This window comes from Lactuca saligna, chromosome 8 (assembly GCF_052625555.1).
Source record: "Lactuca saligna cultivar CGN05327 chromosome 8, ASM5262555v1, whole genome shotgun sequence".
NCBI lineage: Eukaryota > Viridiplantae > Streptophyta > Magnoliopsida > Asterales > Asteraceae > Lactuca > Lactuca saligna.
In genome coordinates this window covers 146,328,652-146,347,662 of record NC_136424.1, presented here as the reverse complement: position 1 = coordinate 146,347,662, position 19,011 = coordinate 146,328,652, and positions in this window count along the sequence as shown.

Sequence of the window (19,011 nt, the reverse complement as noted above, 5' to 3'; positions counted from 1 at the left end):
CTTCTTCAAGGTCTTATCTTGACTTCAAAACCATACAAACACTCTTTCAAAGCTCAAAAACACACACACACACATAAGATCTAGAATGGAGATTAGGACACTCTTAGGGTTTTCTCTCTGGAAATGGTGGCTAGAAATGAGGCCATCATGTTCCTTATATATGGGACTCACCCCAAATTAAGGTTGCATTCTGGGCCTAGAATGTCGGGCATACTCATGAGTACGCCCAACGTATTGGGTGGTCGTCGCATTGCATGCACGCTGACGAGTACGGTAAGCATACCCTTAGGTATGCCCCACGTACTCGTTTCTCACTCTTTTATAATTAAGTCCAATAATGACAATAGTTCAAAAGATTAAGGTTCTCAAGGCATACCTGGACTCGGGATGTTACAATTCTCCCCCACTAGGATTAGACTTCACCCTCGAACTCATGCTCCCCGAATAGCTCCGTATGCTGCTACCGCATCTCGGACTCTAGCTCCCAAGTCATATCGGACCCTTTCCGATGTTGCCACTAAACCTGAACCAAGGGCACCTCCTTGTTCCTTAACACTTTCACCTTTCGACCGATAATCACCATAGGTCTCTCGATATAATTCAGGCTTGCATCCACCTGAATGCCATCTAATGGTACCAATGCCATCTCATGGGCCACACACTTCCTCAACTGGGACACATGGAAAGTGTCATGGATCTGGCTCAACTCTGCAGATAGCTCCAAGCGGTAGGCTACCTTACCCACTTTAGCGATCACTCTAAAAGGGATGATATATCGGGGCCTTAGTTTTCCACTCTTCTTGAATCGTATTACCGCTTTCCACGGGGATTACTGCAGGATAATGAAATCTCCAACCTGAAACTCAAGTTCGGACCGTCGCCTGTCCGCATAACTCATCTGGCGACTCTGAGCTGTCAGTAAACTCTGTATGACATGCTGAATCTGCTTAGTCGTGTTGAGCACTATCGTAGTGCCACCCATCACTTGCTGCCTTACCTCCCCCAACAAATAGGGGTCTAACACCTCCTCCCATAAAGGAGCTCAAAAGGAGGCATGCTCATACTGGAATGGTGGCTGTTGTTGTAAGAAAACTCAGCTAGGGGTAGGTATGTGTCCTAACTTCCTCCGAAGTCCATAACAAATGCTCGAAGCATGTCTTCGAGCGTCTGAATCATCTGCTCGCCCTGTTCGTCTGTCTGTGGGTGGTAGGCTGTGCTAAAATGCAATCGCGTACCCAACTCCTCATGAAACTTCTACCAAAATCTGGAAGTAAACTGGACATCCCGATCTGACACTATGGATATTGGCACCCCATGCTGAGCCACCAGCTCTCTCACATATATCTCTGCCAGCTTCTCCGCAGAAGAGCTCTCACTAATAGTAAGAAAGTGAGATCTCTTCGTCAACCTGTCTACAATCACCCAAATCGCGCCGACACCCCGCATGGTCCTCGGAAATTTGGTGATAAAATCCATAGAAATTTGTTCCCACTTGCACTGGGGAACCTCTAGTGGCTGCAAAGTACCATGTGGATGCTGGTGCTCAGCCTTGACCCTATGGAAGCTCAAGCAATAATCTCTCTTCAGGTCTGTCACACCCCAAAACCGGAACGGCGAAAACGTTCAGGGGTGGAGGACGTCATGTTTAGTATCAAGAGATATGTATATGGTAAGCAAGTAATGAACAACCATTTCATTTAGAAAGAAAATGTTTACAATGTGTGTGTTCACAAAACATAGAATTCATACACAAATAACAAAACAAGACTTGAAGCTATAATGCTCCATCTTCTGAATCCCCAGCACGAGCACTTGTCTAATAGTCTCCAGAGAATATAAGTTATTTGAAAGAGTTGATCAACAATTAAGCTGGTGAGTTCATAAGATTTTAGTGATGTGAGTAAGCTTTAAAGCGTTGTGGAAAAATGTATATGTAAAAGTGATGTAAGCTGTAAGTTCTGTTTAGAAAAGTTCGCCTTTCCTCTAGAAAATCATATATTTCCTACTTGAATGAAAGTGAAGTAAAATGAAACCACAAGCCTTTCTATGGGTACTAGGTGGGTACAAACTATATATACTCAGAGTAAACAAACAATCGATTGTGCGCATCTGCCCCACGCTCACAACCCAACGGGGAACAGAAAGTAAGGAGGATAGCACACATTCCATTGGTTGTTAGATCGTTTTCATATATAACCCTGGTGTATTCACTTGTTACTCATGGAGTTATTTGTAATGGTTCCTTTATATATAATGAAAAGTTCTTTAAGAAAACTTATATTTATTATAGTAAAATAATGACTACGGTGACTACTTTTATAATAGCTTTGTTTATACTGCTATATATAATCTGATACCAGGTAGAAAGTTAATTGAGTGAATCTGCCCTACGCCCACAATCCAACTGGAACAGGGTGTAAGGTGGAAAACACACCGTTAACTATCTATTGGGTATTAGTTTTATATATAAACATGGTGTATAAACTAAGGTGTTATAGAGTTACTCACCTAAAGTCTCTAAAACTGTACTGGCTTAATAAAATGGATTAAGCCCTTATCTGGGAAATCTCTAGTTTTGTTTACCAAAAGTACTGACTTTGAAAAGTAAGTTTTGTACTAGAAAAGCTGTGCGTTGACTCTGTGTCCTATAACCTGATCCATACCTGGTACCCTTATGATGACTTAATGGATACTAAGCATATATATATATATATATATATATATATATATATATATATATATATATATATATATATATATATATATATATATATATATTCGGGTAGATAATAGATTGAGTGACCTCATTCCAAGCCCACATCCAATGGGAACAGGAAATAAAGCGAAGAGCACACATCCTATTAGCTGTCGGAATCTACTAGTATATATATATATCCTATAGTGTATACATTAAGGAATCATAAAGCTAGCATTATGATCCTAACCTTTAATCATTGCCTTCTACCAAGTCATCTTCTGATCTGTGTTAAACCCGACTGTTCCTTTGTCAAATGTAAAAGTATATTCTCCTTAGTTTATAACTATCTTGACTAGAAAATAGATCATCTTTCAAGTGGTACTAACACTTTATGAAAGTAATGGGAAAAGTAAGTACACAAATGTTGTTTATAATGACATGCAGATGCACTAATAACCTACAAACATATTTGTTTTATTACGGTCATAATGTGAAAGCTAGAACCCCTACTAAACGCTCTCAATGTAAAGAGATTTAGGGAACCAAACGTGACCCCAAAAATTTCTTCCAAGCCGTGTAATTCACATTAAAGTTATATGATCATGTATACCCAATATAGCTATCAATAATGCGTTAGTGATTCATTGATATAATTCGATCCTGTTTGTGTGTTCTCATGCTATAGCAACTTAACCTGTTTGTTATGTTCTGTTCTGGTACTGTTTGATTCTCTTCACTGTTTGTTCTGTTATGGTACTGATTATTTGTGTGCTTCATTGTACTAGAAGTAATGAATAGCATTCTCCAAAAATATACCTATAATAGTTTACTAATGTTCTACCTGGACTGTTACTGAAAAGACTCATTTACCCACTAAGTTATGCTTATACTTTAAAAGCAGAGTTTTGTATAACTATAAAGTAACATAACTTTAAATGAGTTTTGAAATGTTTTGACAACTTATAACTAACATAATTAACATTTTGAAAGATGTTTAATGACAAACATTTACACAATTATCATTGTGTTCAACCTGTATTCCCCCGTCCCCCCTTAAAACAGTTAAAATAGTTAAAAGATTCATTACGGGGTATGAAATCACCTGATGTGGATGATTCAAACGGGTATGCGCGTACGGATGAGAAGTTCCACGAATGAAGTCCCGAGACACAATCAGTCCTAAATGATATATAAGGACACATATTGACATGAATATAGTGTTTATAAACAACTACATGAAAGGAAACACCTTCCGGGACTAGGAAAGACCTTGACCAAGTGTTGAAATCACATGTGATTCAACAAAGGAAGGTAAAATGGCACTCACATGAGTTTACTACCATGGGTTTACGGCCCAAGGGAGTTTACGGCCGTAAACTCATGGTTACTCATGTGTTAGTGCAAGTTTGAAGGCTAGGGGATGATTTAGGCACCTTAGCTCTACCCTAGGATGAGGAAGACGACATTCTTTGGAGTTTTTGAACTGTTCATGGCCCTAATGAGTTTACAACTGTAAACTCATGGACATTTATGTTTATGAGGGTTGTTTAGGGTCCTAAAGGTCATAATGAAGCATCCTAAATTCAAGTCTAATCCTTAGGAAGTGTTTGTGGCATCACAACACCCCTAACTTGAGTTTTCGGCCCTTGGACCATTTTGGCATGTGTAAGTTAGGGGCTGTAATCACCTAAGGGTGATGGTATTTTGATTGTTTTGAGTCCTAAACACATCAAGGTAAAGTGCTAGGCTAGTCTCTTGGCTTAAGGAAGGCTTTTGGGGCATTTTGGCACCATAAAAAGGATTTCACAGCCCAAGAACATCCTTGGCCGTGAACTCTCTATCCCTTTTTTATTAATGATTTTAAGGTCTAGACATGTCAAGGGTAGTTCTATGTTTAGTTCCAAGGTCTATAGGGACATAGGGCTCACTTTTGGCCTCATATTTAGTGTTCACGGTCCAAAAGGATCTTGGGCCGTGAACACATTTTCCTTGGGTTTTTTAAATGATTTCCATGTTATCTAAGCATGTAATACCCTTTAATACACTCTAGGGTTGAAGTACTTACAATTGGGGGTGAACGAATGAAGATCCTTGGGAGAGAAATCAGGTTTTCTCTAGTTGGAAATGAAAGAAATGAACCAAAATGGCTAAGTCTTACTTATATGGTCTTTAGGGTTTTCGGTCCCAATAACATTTTTGGACTGTAAATTCAAAACTCTTGAAGTTTTGGGCACTTATTTCTACATAATAAACCCTAGGTATCCTCTCTCCTGATATCTTCTGAAGCACTAACTTTAAAACACTCAAACTTATCCCAAAAGCTTGAAAGTTAGCAGAAATAGATTTGACTTCAATTGCAGTGGATGGTTTTACAGAATGGAAATTTTTGGGTTGTCACATCATCCCCCCGTTAGAATGAATTTCGTCCCGAAATCAGCTCTCTTAGCATTACTAATGGGGTTGTGCTCTTCTGATTTGCAGAATACTCACTCGTAGACCTGGCAACTTTTCCCTGGTGTTCTTGATAGGATTCATACTTGGTCCATCTATCATTACCTCGTGTGTACAAGCTATATATAATTAGTATTAGTAGGACTGTCAGATGTGCGACTCTGCCCCAGGTCCATAACCCAACGGGGAACAAGAGATAGAGAGGAAACACACATACTAGATCTGCGTAATCGTACTCATATACCACCTTTGTGTATACACTAACAATAATAGGTGGGTTGTATTTGTCCATAGCCTTTGTGCTCGAACTTGGTCTGCTGGACGACTGGTATTTCGTGACGGTCTGCGGACATCTGACGATAAGGCTTCGGAGGACAAAGTACTCTTCGCACGAGTACTTTGGGGGTTTAGAATGCGAAAGATAAATTTTTTGATTTAGGTCGGACTTTTGATACTAAAGATGAAAGTTTCGAGAACTTGCCTATCGAGGCGATAGAAACATTTGAACTCAGTATGGTGAGGACCATGCCAACTCATGATGAATGAAAACAACGGACTTTATACTAAACAAAGTTTTGGTCAAGTGAAAGAAACATCTGATAAACGACGATGTATCCCTGGTATGCTTGATATTGTACTCCTAGTATGTTCAACAATGTACTCCTTGTAAATGTTCTCGTGTTTCCTGTTTTCTATTTTGAAATTAACACTCCTATGTATCGTACCGCTATGTGCGCATACATACAAATAAAAGTGCTTTACTAACTGAAGGGATACTTTTATACCATGATCCCCCATGGTACCACTACCATCGCCCGTCATTTACAAGTTGTGAATACTTAAGATGAGCCAGACAGTCGACTGAGCATCTCTGCCTCAAATCGTCAACCAATTAAGGAAAGGGGACCTAAGCGGAGTCACTCATTTTAAGTCTGCAACATCTTAGTTGAGCACAACCCTGAAGTATATGGTGAGCCATAATAGCTTCTCTAAGGGATCTTTTAGCTCTCCTGAATATTTCGACCTATTTCAACATGTGAGTTGTTATAGTTACTTTTAAGTGTTATCCCCAAATTTTAATCTTATATGAATATAAATTAATTTTAAAACTAATTACTATTTTGAAAACGTACCACTACTCGTCGATGACTCCAGGGTAGATTCTCCTGCGGTGATCATCAGAATGCGTCCATCCGCACCTGAGTTCCTTATTATTGGGCAGTCCTTCTGACGGTGTCCAGTCTTACGACAGCCATAGCAGGCTTGGTTTTCTTCAGTTCCGAGGTCTTGGGAGATCGGATGAGCTGGTGCCCTGCAGTAACGGACGGTGTGTCCCTTTCTGTGGTAGTTCAGACACTGCATTTCTCGGCATAGTCCGTTGTGGTGGAAATTGCACTTTCCACATTTCGGAAGGTTTCCAACATATCGACTGGCAGGTGCTGAAGTAGTAGGCGTCATAGCGGTGTACATACTACTTGCTGGTTTCTCTTGTGGGGTGTCTTGTGTTGTTATCTTCTTCTTTCTCTTGTTCTCCGACTTCTGATTATAGTCCTCTTCCCTGAATAGGGACTTTTACACCATGGCGGACTCCATGTTCGATGAGTCGCTGAGCTAGGCGTTTAGCACTATCGAACGTGGTTGGGTTAGAAGACAGCACATTTCCTTGGGTCGGAGCAGTCATACCCCAAATGTATCTTTCTATATTCTTGCTCTCCGAGGTAATCATCTTGGGCAATAGAGCTGCTAGTTCGCTCAACCGGTCAGTGTAGGTCACTATGTCTGAGCCGACCATAGTGAGATCCCACAGCTCTTGTTCCAGTTTTTGAACCTCGCCTAACAGGCAATATTCCTCCCACATTAACTCTTTTAGGTTTTCCCAACCTATTGAGTTTGCCACTGATAGAGTCAGTGACTTAACATGGCTATTCCACTATGTTAGGGCCTTGCCAGAGAAGGTGCAGGCAGCAAACTTCACTTTGCTTCCTTCTGGGCATAAACAGATTTCAAAAACATATTTGTTTTATTACGGTCATAATGGGAAAGATAGAACCCCTACTAAACACTCTCAATGTAAAGAGATTTAGGGAACCAAACACGAACCCAACAATTTCTTGCAAGCTGTGTAATTCACATTATAGTTATATGATCATGTATACCCAATATAACTATCAATAATGCGTTAGTGATTCATTGATATAATCAGATCATGTTTTGTGACAACCCGAAATTTCCATTTGGTCAAACCCTAAAATTCAACCACTTCTTAGCATAAGTCAATGTAATTATTTCTTATTTTTAAGAAATATGAAGTTCGTTTGATTATTTTAATATTATTTTTAAGTGAACGGGTGTAAGAAAGTGTCGTCTCGGGTTTTGATTTTTGAAAACCGCAAACACTTCGCGTATTAGAAACACCCGACCAAACTTTTATGTTCGGGTCGAAAAATCATCCAAAAATCCGTAAACTCATGCTTATACATGTGTTTATTCCTCATTTATCAAAAGAGTAAACTCCAAAAATATTCTCTCAAGTATCATCCAAGATTTAATTCCAAATCTTCAATCTCGTAATTGTTTCTAGCCTTTCAAGTTGGTATATCACTTAATCTAGTGATTTTACATCCTTTAATCCAATCATTTATGTGTTTTGATTAGTTTTTCCAAAACACCAAGAACACCAAGAACACACACTAAGTGTTCTCGGCGTTTTAGCTCAATTCAAGCTTCCCAATGTAATTACTTCTATCCTAGCGTCATTTTAAGCTAGCTATGCATGTTTATACCAAGGAAATATATCAAGAACACAAGGATATGAGTGTTCATGGTCCAAGAATGTTCTTGGGCCATACACACCATAAAGAGGCACCAAAGTGTGCCTAAGTCCCAAATCTAAGCCCTAGTTGATGTATAGAACATCCATGACATGTTTAAACCCTTCGTTCTTGTGTTTAAGCCTTGAAAAAGCACCAAAAACCCCCAATTTTATGTGTTTACGGTTTAGGGATTTTCCAAAACCGTAAACACCCCAAAAAGTGGGTAAATGTCCATTTAAAGTCCCATACTTGGTTCTTATGACTAAATCTAACCTAGACTAGTGCCATCATTGAACTAAGGACTTGAAAACCCCAAATACCATAAACTTAGGAGTTTAAGGTAGTAAACTCATGAGTTTAAGGTAGTAAACTCATGAGAAATGGTCCTTAGATTGTAAACTCCATTTAGGAGTGTTTTGATGCCACACAACACAACCTAAGGTTAATTCGTGAAGTAGGAATGCTTGGAATAGCCTAGAAGACTTCAAATCACCAAATGGTCAAAAGATTTGGAGTTTACGGCCGTAAACTCAAGAGTTTACAACCATAAACTCAAGGGGTGTTGATCCTTTGGGAGTAAACTCATTTTAAGAGTTACCCTTGAACCCCAAACACACTAGCCTTTCCCTACAACACTTAGATGCAACCCTTGAGACTTTTAACAGTTGTATAAAGTGTTTAACATGTCCTAGAGTGTTTTAACTTTGTTTATTAGTTGTTTAAAGACTAATTATGTATATACATATATCCTTATATGTTATTAGGATCTTTTTGCGTGTCTGAGTCTTCACTTGACACCAAGCACTTATCCGACACTTCCTTCCAATCCACTTACTACAGGTGAGTTCATACCCCTTAACTAATGTTTTTTATGTTTTTAAATGTTTTATGGAGGGGGGGGATACAAGTAGAATCATGCTAATTATTGTATCAATCACATGTGATTAATAAGTAGAATTATGCTAGTTATTATATCAATCACATGTGATTAATATGCAACATTCAAATGATTCACTTCACTTTAACCATTCTTATTAAACAGGTTCCTCAAATGATTTTCTTAAATGTTTTATATGTTTAAAAATCCTTATTAAATGGTTCATTACACATTGTATGATCCTATTTCAAACCATTTTACTCCGATCTGTTTTACTCCAAGCTGTTATCAAAACGTTTTACTTCAAACTGCTATTACTTCAAACTGTCTTACTTCAAACTGTTTTTACTTCAAATTGTTTTGTAGATTGACATCAAGTCGATCTTTTCTTAAGATAATAATTATGTTCAAAGGTTTTACAAAAATTACTTTATGCTTTTATATTATTAATTGCATGCCTATATATGTATAGTTATATGAGAAATGTTGAAAAGACTTAGGAAGGCTACCCACCCTATTTCCTTTTCGCGCTTGAGAAGTGGTCTGGTGGGATATCGGGTATCCGTCCGAAGGTCGTTTAAATATTAGTTATATATCATATGTACATATATAGTCATAAAGGCCCTTCCAGTTCATCCAATGCCCTTGGGTAGCAAGGGTATACATCCATGTTCATACGTACCAGTTATATTACTAGTAAGCTACCATATGGGTAGTTTAGGAAGATACTAGAACTATTACTAGAGTGCAATACTATAAAAGGATACGTTGCGGGATTGACCATTCCTAGAATCTCTGTTAGGTATAGAGGTAAAAGCACATCCACGGAGGTCAACGGTTGATACCATTACAAGTATACTTTTGGGGACTGACTATTCCTATACCCAGCTGTTAGCAACAGAGGTAAATGTACATCTACGAATGTCTTCAGTTAACATTGTTAGTTTCCCTTGTTCCAAAGGGTAATACTAATGCAACTTGGTCTTGGTAGAAGACTACATTCAGAACAGTTAGGTCTTGGTAGAAGACTACATTCAGGAAAGTTAGGTCTTGGTAGAAGACTACATTCAGAACAACTAGGTCTTGGTAGAAGACTACATTCAGAACAGATAGGTCTTGGTAGAAGACTACACGAGAACAGTTAAGTCTTGGTAGAAGACTCCTTTTATTACTAATAGGAATCATAGGGATTTCTAGGGTTTTTCAAATGTTTACAGTTGTTTTACAAACCTCTTCATACTTACAGTTCATATACAAATTCTTACATACAAATACTTACGTACAAATTAAGACACTAATTACTTATGATCTCACCAGCTTTAAAGTTGATACTCGCTTTCAAAATTACTTGTATCCTCAGGTCATCATAGACAGGTACCGATGCAAGGAGAAAGGAAGATGGAGCTTGTTCAAGACTCATCTTTCATTTTGATTTATGCTTTATTGTTTATCAAAATTTGACAGAACACTTATATAATAATTATATTATTAATGCAATGGATGATGTTGTTGCTTGTTTACTACTTTTCACTGTTGTGATACTGTACATGATGTCCTCCACCCCAGAACGTTTCCGCCATTCTTGGTTTTGGGGTGTGACATGTTTGTATGTTCTCATGCGATAACAACTTAACCTGTTTGTTATGTTCTATTCTGGTATTGTTTGATTCTCTTCACTGTTTGTTTTGTTATGGTACTGATTATTTGTGTGCTTCATTTTACTATAAGTAATGAATAACATTCTCCTAAACTATCCTATAATAGTTTACTAATGTTCTACCTGGACTGTTACTGAAAAGACTCATTTATCCACTAAGTTATGCTTATACTTTAAAAACAGAGTTTTGTATAACTATAAAGTAACATAACTTTAAAAGAGTTTTGATATGTTTTGACAACTTAAAAATAACATAAGTAACATTTTGAAAGATGTTTAACAACCAACATTTACACAATTATCATTGTGTCCAACCTGTATTCCCCCCCCCCCCCCTTAAAACAGTTAAAATAGTTAAAAGATTCATTACGGGGTATGAACTCACCTGATGTGGGTGATTCAAACGGTTATGCGCGTACAGATGAGAAGTTCCACGAATGAAGTCCCGAGACACAATAATTCCTAAATGATATATAAGGACACATATTGACATGAATATAGTGTTTATAAACAACTACATGAAAGGAAACACCTTCCGGGACTAGGAAAGACCATGACCAAGTGTTGAAATCACATGTGATTCAACAAAGGAAGGTAAAATGGCACTCAAATGAGTTTACTACCATGGGTTTATGGCCCAAGGGAGTTTACGATCGTAAAATCATGGTTACTCATGTTTAAGTGCAAGTTTGAAGGCTAAGGGATGATTTAGGGACCTTAGCTCTACCCTAGGATGAGGAAGACCGCATTCTTTGGAGTTTTTGAGGTGTTCACGGTCCTAATGAGTTTACAACTGTAAAATCATGTCCATTTATGTTTATGAGGGTTGTTTAGGGTCCTAAAGGTCATAATGAAGCATGCTAAATTCAAGTCTAAGCCTTAGGAAGTGTTTGTGGCATCAAAACACACCTAACTTGAGTTTTCGGCCCTTGGACCATTTTGACATGTATTTGTGGCTGTAATCACCTAAGGGTGATGGTATTTTGATTGTTTTGATTCCTAAACACATCAACGTAAAGTGCTAGGCTACTCTCCTGTCTTAAAGATGGCTTTTGGGGCATTTTGGCACCATAAAAAGGATTTCACAGCCCAAGAACATCCTTGGCCATGAACTCTCTTCTAGCCCTTGTTTCTTAATGATTTTAAGATCTAGACATGTCAAGGGTATTTCTGTGTTTGGTTCCAAGGTCTATAGGGACATAGTGTACACTTTTGGCCTCATATTTAGTGTTCACGGTCCAAGAGGATCTTGGGTCGTGAACACCTTTTCCTTGGGTTTTATGGATGATTTCCATGTTATCTAAGTATGTAATACCCTTTAATACACTCTAGGGTCGAAGTACTTACAATTGGGGGTGAACAGATGAAGATCCTTGGGAGAGAAATCGGGTTTTCTCTAGTTGGAAATGAAAGAAATGAACCAAAATGGCTAAGTCTTACTTATATAGTCTTTAGGGTTTTCGGTCCCAATAACATTTTTGGACCATAAATTCAAAACTGTTGAAGTTTTGGGCACTTATTGCTACATAATAAACCCTAGGGTATCCTCTCTCCTTATATCTTCTGAAGCACTAACTTTAAAAAACTCAACCTTATCCCAAAAGCTTGAAAGTTAGCAGAAACAGATTTGACTTCAATTGTAGTGGATGGTTTTATAGAATGGAAATTTTTTGGTTGTCACAAGGTCCAAATACATCTTAGTGGTCCCGAGATGGATTGAGAATTTTGATCTATGCGCCTCCTCCATCAGGGTACGTCGAGCTCTGCCCGTATAGGGCACCCAAATCCTTCCTCAGAAGGTCATAAGCCCTCGGTTGGCCGTCACAAACTCGGACACCTGCCCAATCACCCGCACCCTCTTGCGGTTCTCTGGTCTCATGGCCTCCGCCAAGGCCTCTCGAATGATATCTAACACTGGATTCATCACTTTCATCCTCATACACACGTCTCAGATCGAAGCACTCTCTGCTTTGCGACTCAGGGTGTCGGCTAGGACATTGGCCTTGCCCGGATGGCACATTATCTCATAGTCATAATCTTTCACCACATCCAACCACCTCCTTTGTCTCATGTTAAGGTATGGCTGATCCATAAGGTATTTCAAACTCTTGTGGTCCGTATATATGGTACACCGAACCCCGTATAGATAGCGACGCCAGATCTTGAGGGAAAACACTACTGCCCCCAGCTCCAGATCATGGGTGTGATATCTCATCTCATGAGGCTTCAACTACCTCGATGCGTACGCTATCACGTGTCCTATCTACATCAATACCGCACCCATGTCAGTAATAGATGCGTTGCAGAAAACCACAAAATCCTCCATCTCCTCCGGAAGGTCCGACATGGGAGCCTCGCACAATCTCTGGCGAAGGGTCTCGAAAGAGGTCTGCTGCTCGAGACCCCAAGAAAATGCGACACCCTTCCGGGTTAAACTGGTAAGCGGGATGACAATCTTGGAGAAATCCCTGATAAATCCGGGCTAGCCCTAGAAAACTCTTGATCTTAGTGGGGGAACTCGGCACCTCCCACCTCATAACTGCCTCAATATTGGGCAGATCGACCAAAATACCATCATGGTTAACGAGGTGTCCCAGGAGATGGACCTCTCGCAACCATAAATCACATTTGGAGAACTTGGCATAGAGCCTCTTCGGCCTCAGCATACTCAAAATCTATCTCAGATTCTCCTCATGTTGCTCTCTGGTCCTCGAATACACCAAAATGTCATCGATGAACACAATCATCGAATGATCTAACATGGACCTGCACACCAGGTTCATGAGGTCCATGAACGCTACCAGTGCGTTGGTGAGCCCGAAAGGCATCACCACAAACTCATAGTGGCCATAATGTGTTCTGAAGTCCGTCTTCTGGACATCCTCTTCGCGGACTCTCATTTGATGATACCCTAACCTCATATCGATCTTGGAAAACCAAGACGCCCCTTGCAGCTGATAGAACAAATTGTCGATCCTCGGAAGTGGGTAACGGTTCTTGACTGTCAACTTGTTCAATTCCCAGTAATCAATGCACATCCGGTGTGAATCATTCTTTTTCTTGACAAAAAGGACCGAGGCTCCCCATGGCGAGCTACTCGGCCTGATAAATCCCTTCCCCCAACAAATCCTACAGCTGTGAGGATAACTGCTGCATTTCTGTAGGTGCAAGGCGATAAGGTGCCTTGGCGATAAGCGCAGCTCCCGGCACCAAATCGATTTGAAACTCTACCTGCCTCTCGGGAGGCACTCCTCAGGAAAAACATATGGAAATGCGCACACTATAGGAACCTCAGAGAGAGAAATCGATCTCTCTGTAGTAGCTCGCGTGTCCATCACATAAGCCAAAAATCCCATGCATCCTTGCTGTAGACTCTGCATCTCTTTGGAGGCCGAACAAAATGTCGACCCTGATCGGGTACCCTTGCCATATACTGAAAGCACTCCCCCACTAAGGTCTTGTATGGTCACCAGCTGACGCTCACAATCGATCGTAGCTCCAAATAGACTTAACCAGTCCATGCCCACGATAACACAGACATCCCTCATCGCAATCAGTAACAAAACTATCGGGAACTTAGCTCTGAAGATCTCAAGCATACATCCACGAATCACATCAATCACAAAAACCGCATGCTGATTCACTATAGAAACTCTCAGAGGTCAACTCAATGACTCTCGACGGATACTGATGTGATGACTAAATGCTAATGACACAAAGGATCGACTCGCACCCTAGTAAAATAACACCAAGGCAGGCACAGAACTCACAAGAAAAATACCTGAACACAATCACAATATAAGCACACAATATCTCAAAAGAATATCATAAGAATACATACCAGCCATAACATTGTTGGAATAGATGTCTAAGCCCATAACTATTATTGGTATGTAATTGAATTGAGAGTAGCATTGTCCATTTAGGTTGCATATCAACAGGGCAATTTGTTAGGATGGACTTTTGAGAGAAGATGTTGGATATGGTTTATTAATATATTATATGTTATAATATATTAATATGAAATCATGTTTTTTAATTAGTATTGATCACGAATTAATTTGGATTTAATTTAGTGATCAAAAGAGACTAATTAAATCTATAGGGACTAATTATGTTAATATGTGTTGGGCTTATGATCCATGTTGGACCAAGTTTATGTATGGATACATAAAGAGTTGGGCCACATGAACCATGGATCATTAAACCCATGGGTTTGGATTTGGGTTATGGTTTACACCCATGACTCTTGGATTCCTCACACAAATAAATAAATGCTTGTAGCCCAAAAATTGTGACTTACTCTAGTCTTAGAGTTCATGGAGTTCTTGGTGCATGGAGATTCTCTCTCCAGTTCATTCTTTGTCCATGATGTGTTGTGACTCCACTTGAGGCTTCCACACTATTAGGGCTAAGCTGTTAAGGCTAGATACATCAAGACTTCAAGCTCAACAATAAGGTATGTTATCCTAACTAGATTCTTGTGTTGTATATGACAATTGTATGCTAGTTATAGGTAATACCTTGGAAAGTTCATATTTGCATGTATAATAGAGAAAAGATAGATCCAAGGTATTTATGTATTTATAGTTAGTATATCTTTTATGGGTTGATATACTCAATTCACTATAAACAATGCTCTGATACCAATCTGTCACACCCCAAAACCAGGAACGGCGGAAACGTTCTGGGGCGGAGGACGTCATGTATAATATCAACAACAATGTAAAGTAGTAAACAAGCAACAACATCATCCATTGCATTAATAATATAATTATTATACAAATGTGTTCTGTCAAATTTTGATAAACACTAAAGCATAAATCAAAATGAAAGATAAGTCTCGAACAAGCTCCATCTTCCTTTCTCCTTGCGTCGGTACTTGTCTATGATGACCTGAGGATACAAGTAATTTTGAAAGCGAGTATCAGCTTTAAAGCTGGTGAGATCATAAGTATTTAGTGTCTTAATTTGTATGTGAGAAAATGTAAGTATATGTACTTAAAAGTATTGAAAGTGTATATGAACTGTAAGTGTTTGAAAAACCCTAGAATCCCTATGATTCCTATTAATAACAAAAGGAGTCTTCTACCAAGACCTAACTGTTCTGAATGTAGTCTTCTACCAAGACCTAACTGTTCTGAATGTAGTCTTCTACCAAGACCTAACTGTTCTGCATGTGCGTGTCTCTTGTAAGAGGATGTATTTTCCAAAGTATAACTATCATTATCCAAAGATATAGTTTGCACATTTATGTTTAAGTTAGGTTATCACTAAAAATATGTAAATGGAAAAATTACCATAGTACTAAAACGTAGCTCTAAAAGGACTACTACTGTACTAACTACCTTAAACCGTATTTTAGGCTAAGGCATTCTGTGATAAATTGCACCATACTATCGACTAGTAACAACGACAAATGAATGGTCGTAATAACGGAATGACGTTTGGCACCCGCAGACCTGCAGGTCCGGCTGTAGCTAGCAGCAAGGTGTAGGATTGTCAATCCAGTATAGATCTATACGCAAACTCACGCTCTCCCTTCAAGAGAATTCTGGCCGCAACTCAAGTCATGAGGTTTTAAGTCATGCTCCGATTTAAATCACAGTAACTCACGTATTCTCGTATATGTAATGTAATGTACTGTTCTAGCTGTAATGTAATGAACTGTAATGGTCTATGTGTGCTAGCTGTAATGTGTGTTCTCTCTATCTAGCAAGTATAGTAATGTAAACGTTCTAGTATAGTTGTATATGTAATGTACAGTAATGTTCTAGAAAGTATTGACTCATGAATGAACTGACTCATTGAATGATATCGCGTTCTAGCAATGGTTCTAGTATCTTCCTGAACTACCCATATGGTAGCTTTCTAGTAATCTAAGTGTACGTATGGACATGGATGTATACCCTTGCTACCCAAGGGCATAGGATGAACTGGAAGGACCTTTTATAACTATATATGTGTACATGATATATAACTAATATTTAAACGACCTTCGGACGAATACCCAAAATCCCACCAGACCACATCTCAAGGCGCGAAAAGGAAATAGGGTGGATAGCCTTCCTAAGTCTTTTAAACATTTCTTATATAAGTATACATATAGAGGCATGCAATTTATAATATAAAAGCATAAATAATATTTGTAAGACATTTGAAATATAAGTATTATTTTAAGAAAAGATCGACTTGGTGTCAATCTATAAAACAATTTGAAGGCATAAGTTTAATAAAACAGTTTAAGTATAAGGAAACATTTGTTTGAAACACAGTTGTAAATAAGTTTGAAAGGAAATGTACGGAGTAAGCTGTACAGTGTAAAAAGGAGTTTAAAACGTATAAAATGTTACAAAAAGTCATTTGAAGGAAACTGTTTGGTAAAACGGCTAATGAGTAGCCAAATCATTTGATGCTGTATATTAATCACATGTGATTGATGTAATAAGTAATATAATCCCACTTACTAATCACATGTGATTGACATAATAAGTAGCATGATTCTACTTGTATCCCCCGCATAAAACATTTAAAAAGAGTTTAAAACATTAGTTAAGGGGTATGAACTCACCTGCGGTAAGTGACTGGAATTGAACGGACTGTTATCGTACGGAAGGATCGGACAAGTGTTTGGTGTCAAGTGGAGACTTAGACACACACAATGATCCTAATTACATATGAAAACATATGTATATAAATAATTAGTGATTATAACACTAATTATACAAGTAATAACATTTAAGCGCGAGGTCAACACTTTTGGTCAAGTGCTAGGAGGCTAATGGGTTGCAACAAAGAAGTGCAATGCCCCTAATGGAAGTTTAAGGTCAAAAGGCCATATTCATTAGAGTTTACGACCCAGGGGAGTAAGCTCATGGCCGTAAACTCCCAACCAAGTCATGAAATGGAGTTTAGAAGTACTACAACCTTAGAGGGGAATTGTTTCAAGGCTATACAAGTGTTTGGGCACCACATTGACTCCTTTGGGGAGTTTACGGCCCAAAGACCCCTTTTCCCTTGGCGTTTACGGCCGTAAACTCCCTTGGGAGGGTTCTTATTGTCCTTTCAAGTCTCTAATAATTCTAGGAACAAGTCTAGGCTTCAATACTTGGATTAAGGAAGATTTATGGCACTAAATGGGACCATTTGATGGAGTTTATGGCCATAGAACTCATTGGGCCGTAAACTCCCTCACACATGAGGTCCTAAGAATTTTAACTAGTCCATATCTCATCTAGGTACTTGCCCTAAAAGTCTCTTGGCCTTAGGAAGTGTTTAGGGTGCTCTTTGACCACATTAAAGGAGTTTACGGCCCAAGAAATACTCTTGGTCGTAAACTCTTCAACACTTATGCTTTTCATGTGTTATCTAGGTCCTAAACACATTAAGGTACTTGCCAAAAATGAGACTAAGCCTTAGTAAGAGTTTGAAGTGGTTTTTGGCACTAAAAACTTGGAGTTTACGGCCTAAGGAGCATCTTGGCCGTAAACTCCTTTCCAAAGTGGGTTTCTAATTGTTTTGTTGGTCTAAAACACTTGCTTAAGGCTTCTAGGTTCTTGTTCTAAGGCTAAAGGATCACTAGGCACTCATTTGTGCCCTTTACATGGAGTTTACGGGCCAGGAGGTTGTTCCTTGGCCGTAAACTCCTCAAACTAAGTGATTTTGATTTGTTTCTAGGCTCTAATGATCATACACTAAGTCCTTAGTTAGTTTCCTAACACGGAAATGGGACTAGGTGGCCTTTAGGCTTGATTTTGGAGTTTACTCCCCAAGAACGTTCTTGGGCGGTAAACTCCCGGTTCTTGTCTTTTGGACATGTAAACAATGTTATAACGCATATAACAAGTATTAAAACACATTTAGGGAAGTAGACTCACAATCTGGGATGAAAACCCGAAGATCCGTCAGAGAGAAATGGGCTTTTCTCTAAATGGAATTCAACTAATGAACCAATTTGGTTTAGAATTCTATTTATAGTCCTGAGATTTTTGGCAGAAAATATTTCTAATCTCGGAATGGATTCTAATGATTCTAGGATAATGGAATTTATAGTGTTGCACAAAATCCTAGTGCAACCACTCTCCTAATACCCCTTTTTGGTGTAAAACCCTAAAACTGCCAAACTTATTCCAAAAGTTTGAATTTTTACTGTAACTGCTCTACTACTTTTGGATTGAAATGGTTTGATTTAGAATGGAAATTTCAGGTTGTCAGAAAAGAAAAGTAAGGAATCTTAAAGAAAGAGTAAGTTGATTCTGATCGCGAAGATGGATTTCAATCGCATGGTTCGGTGATTATAATTTTGAGCTGCTGCTTAAAGACTTATGATAGATTGCTTAGGAATAGATAATAAAATGTTTTTCATATGTATTTGCATTGTAACGAGAAGTTTTTCCGCAAGTTTTAAAATAAAAAAAAAGTTTTGATTTTATTTATTTTAAGTATCCTTACAATGGCATTTGTGAAAATTGTCGTTTATATGATTTCATTGATAGCAATATTGGAAAAATGGATT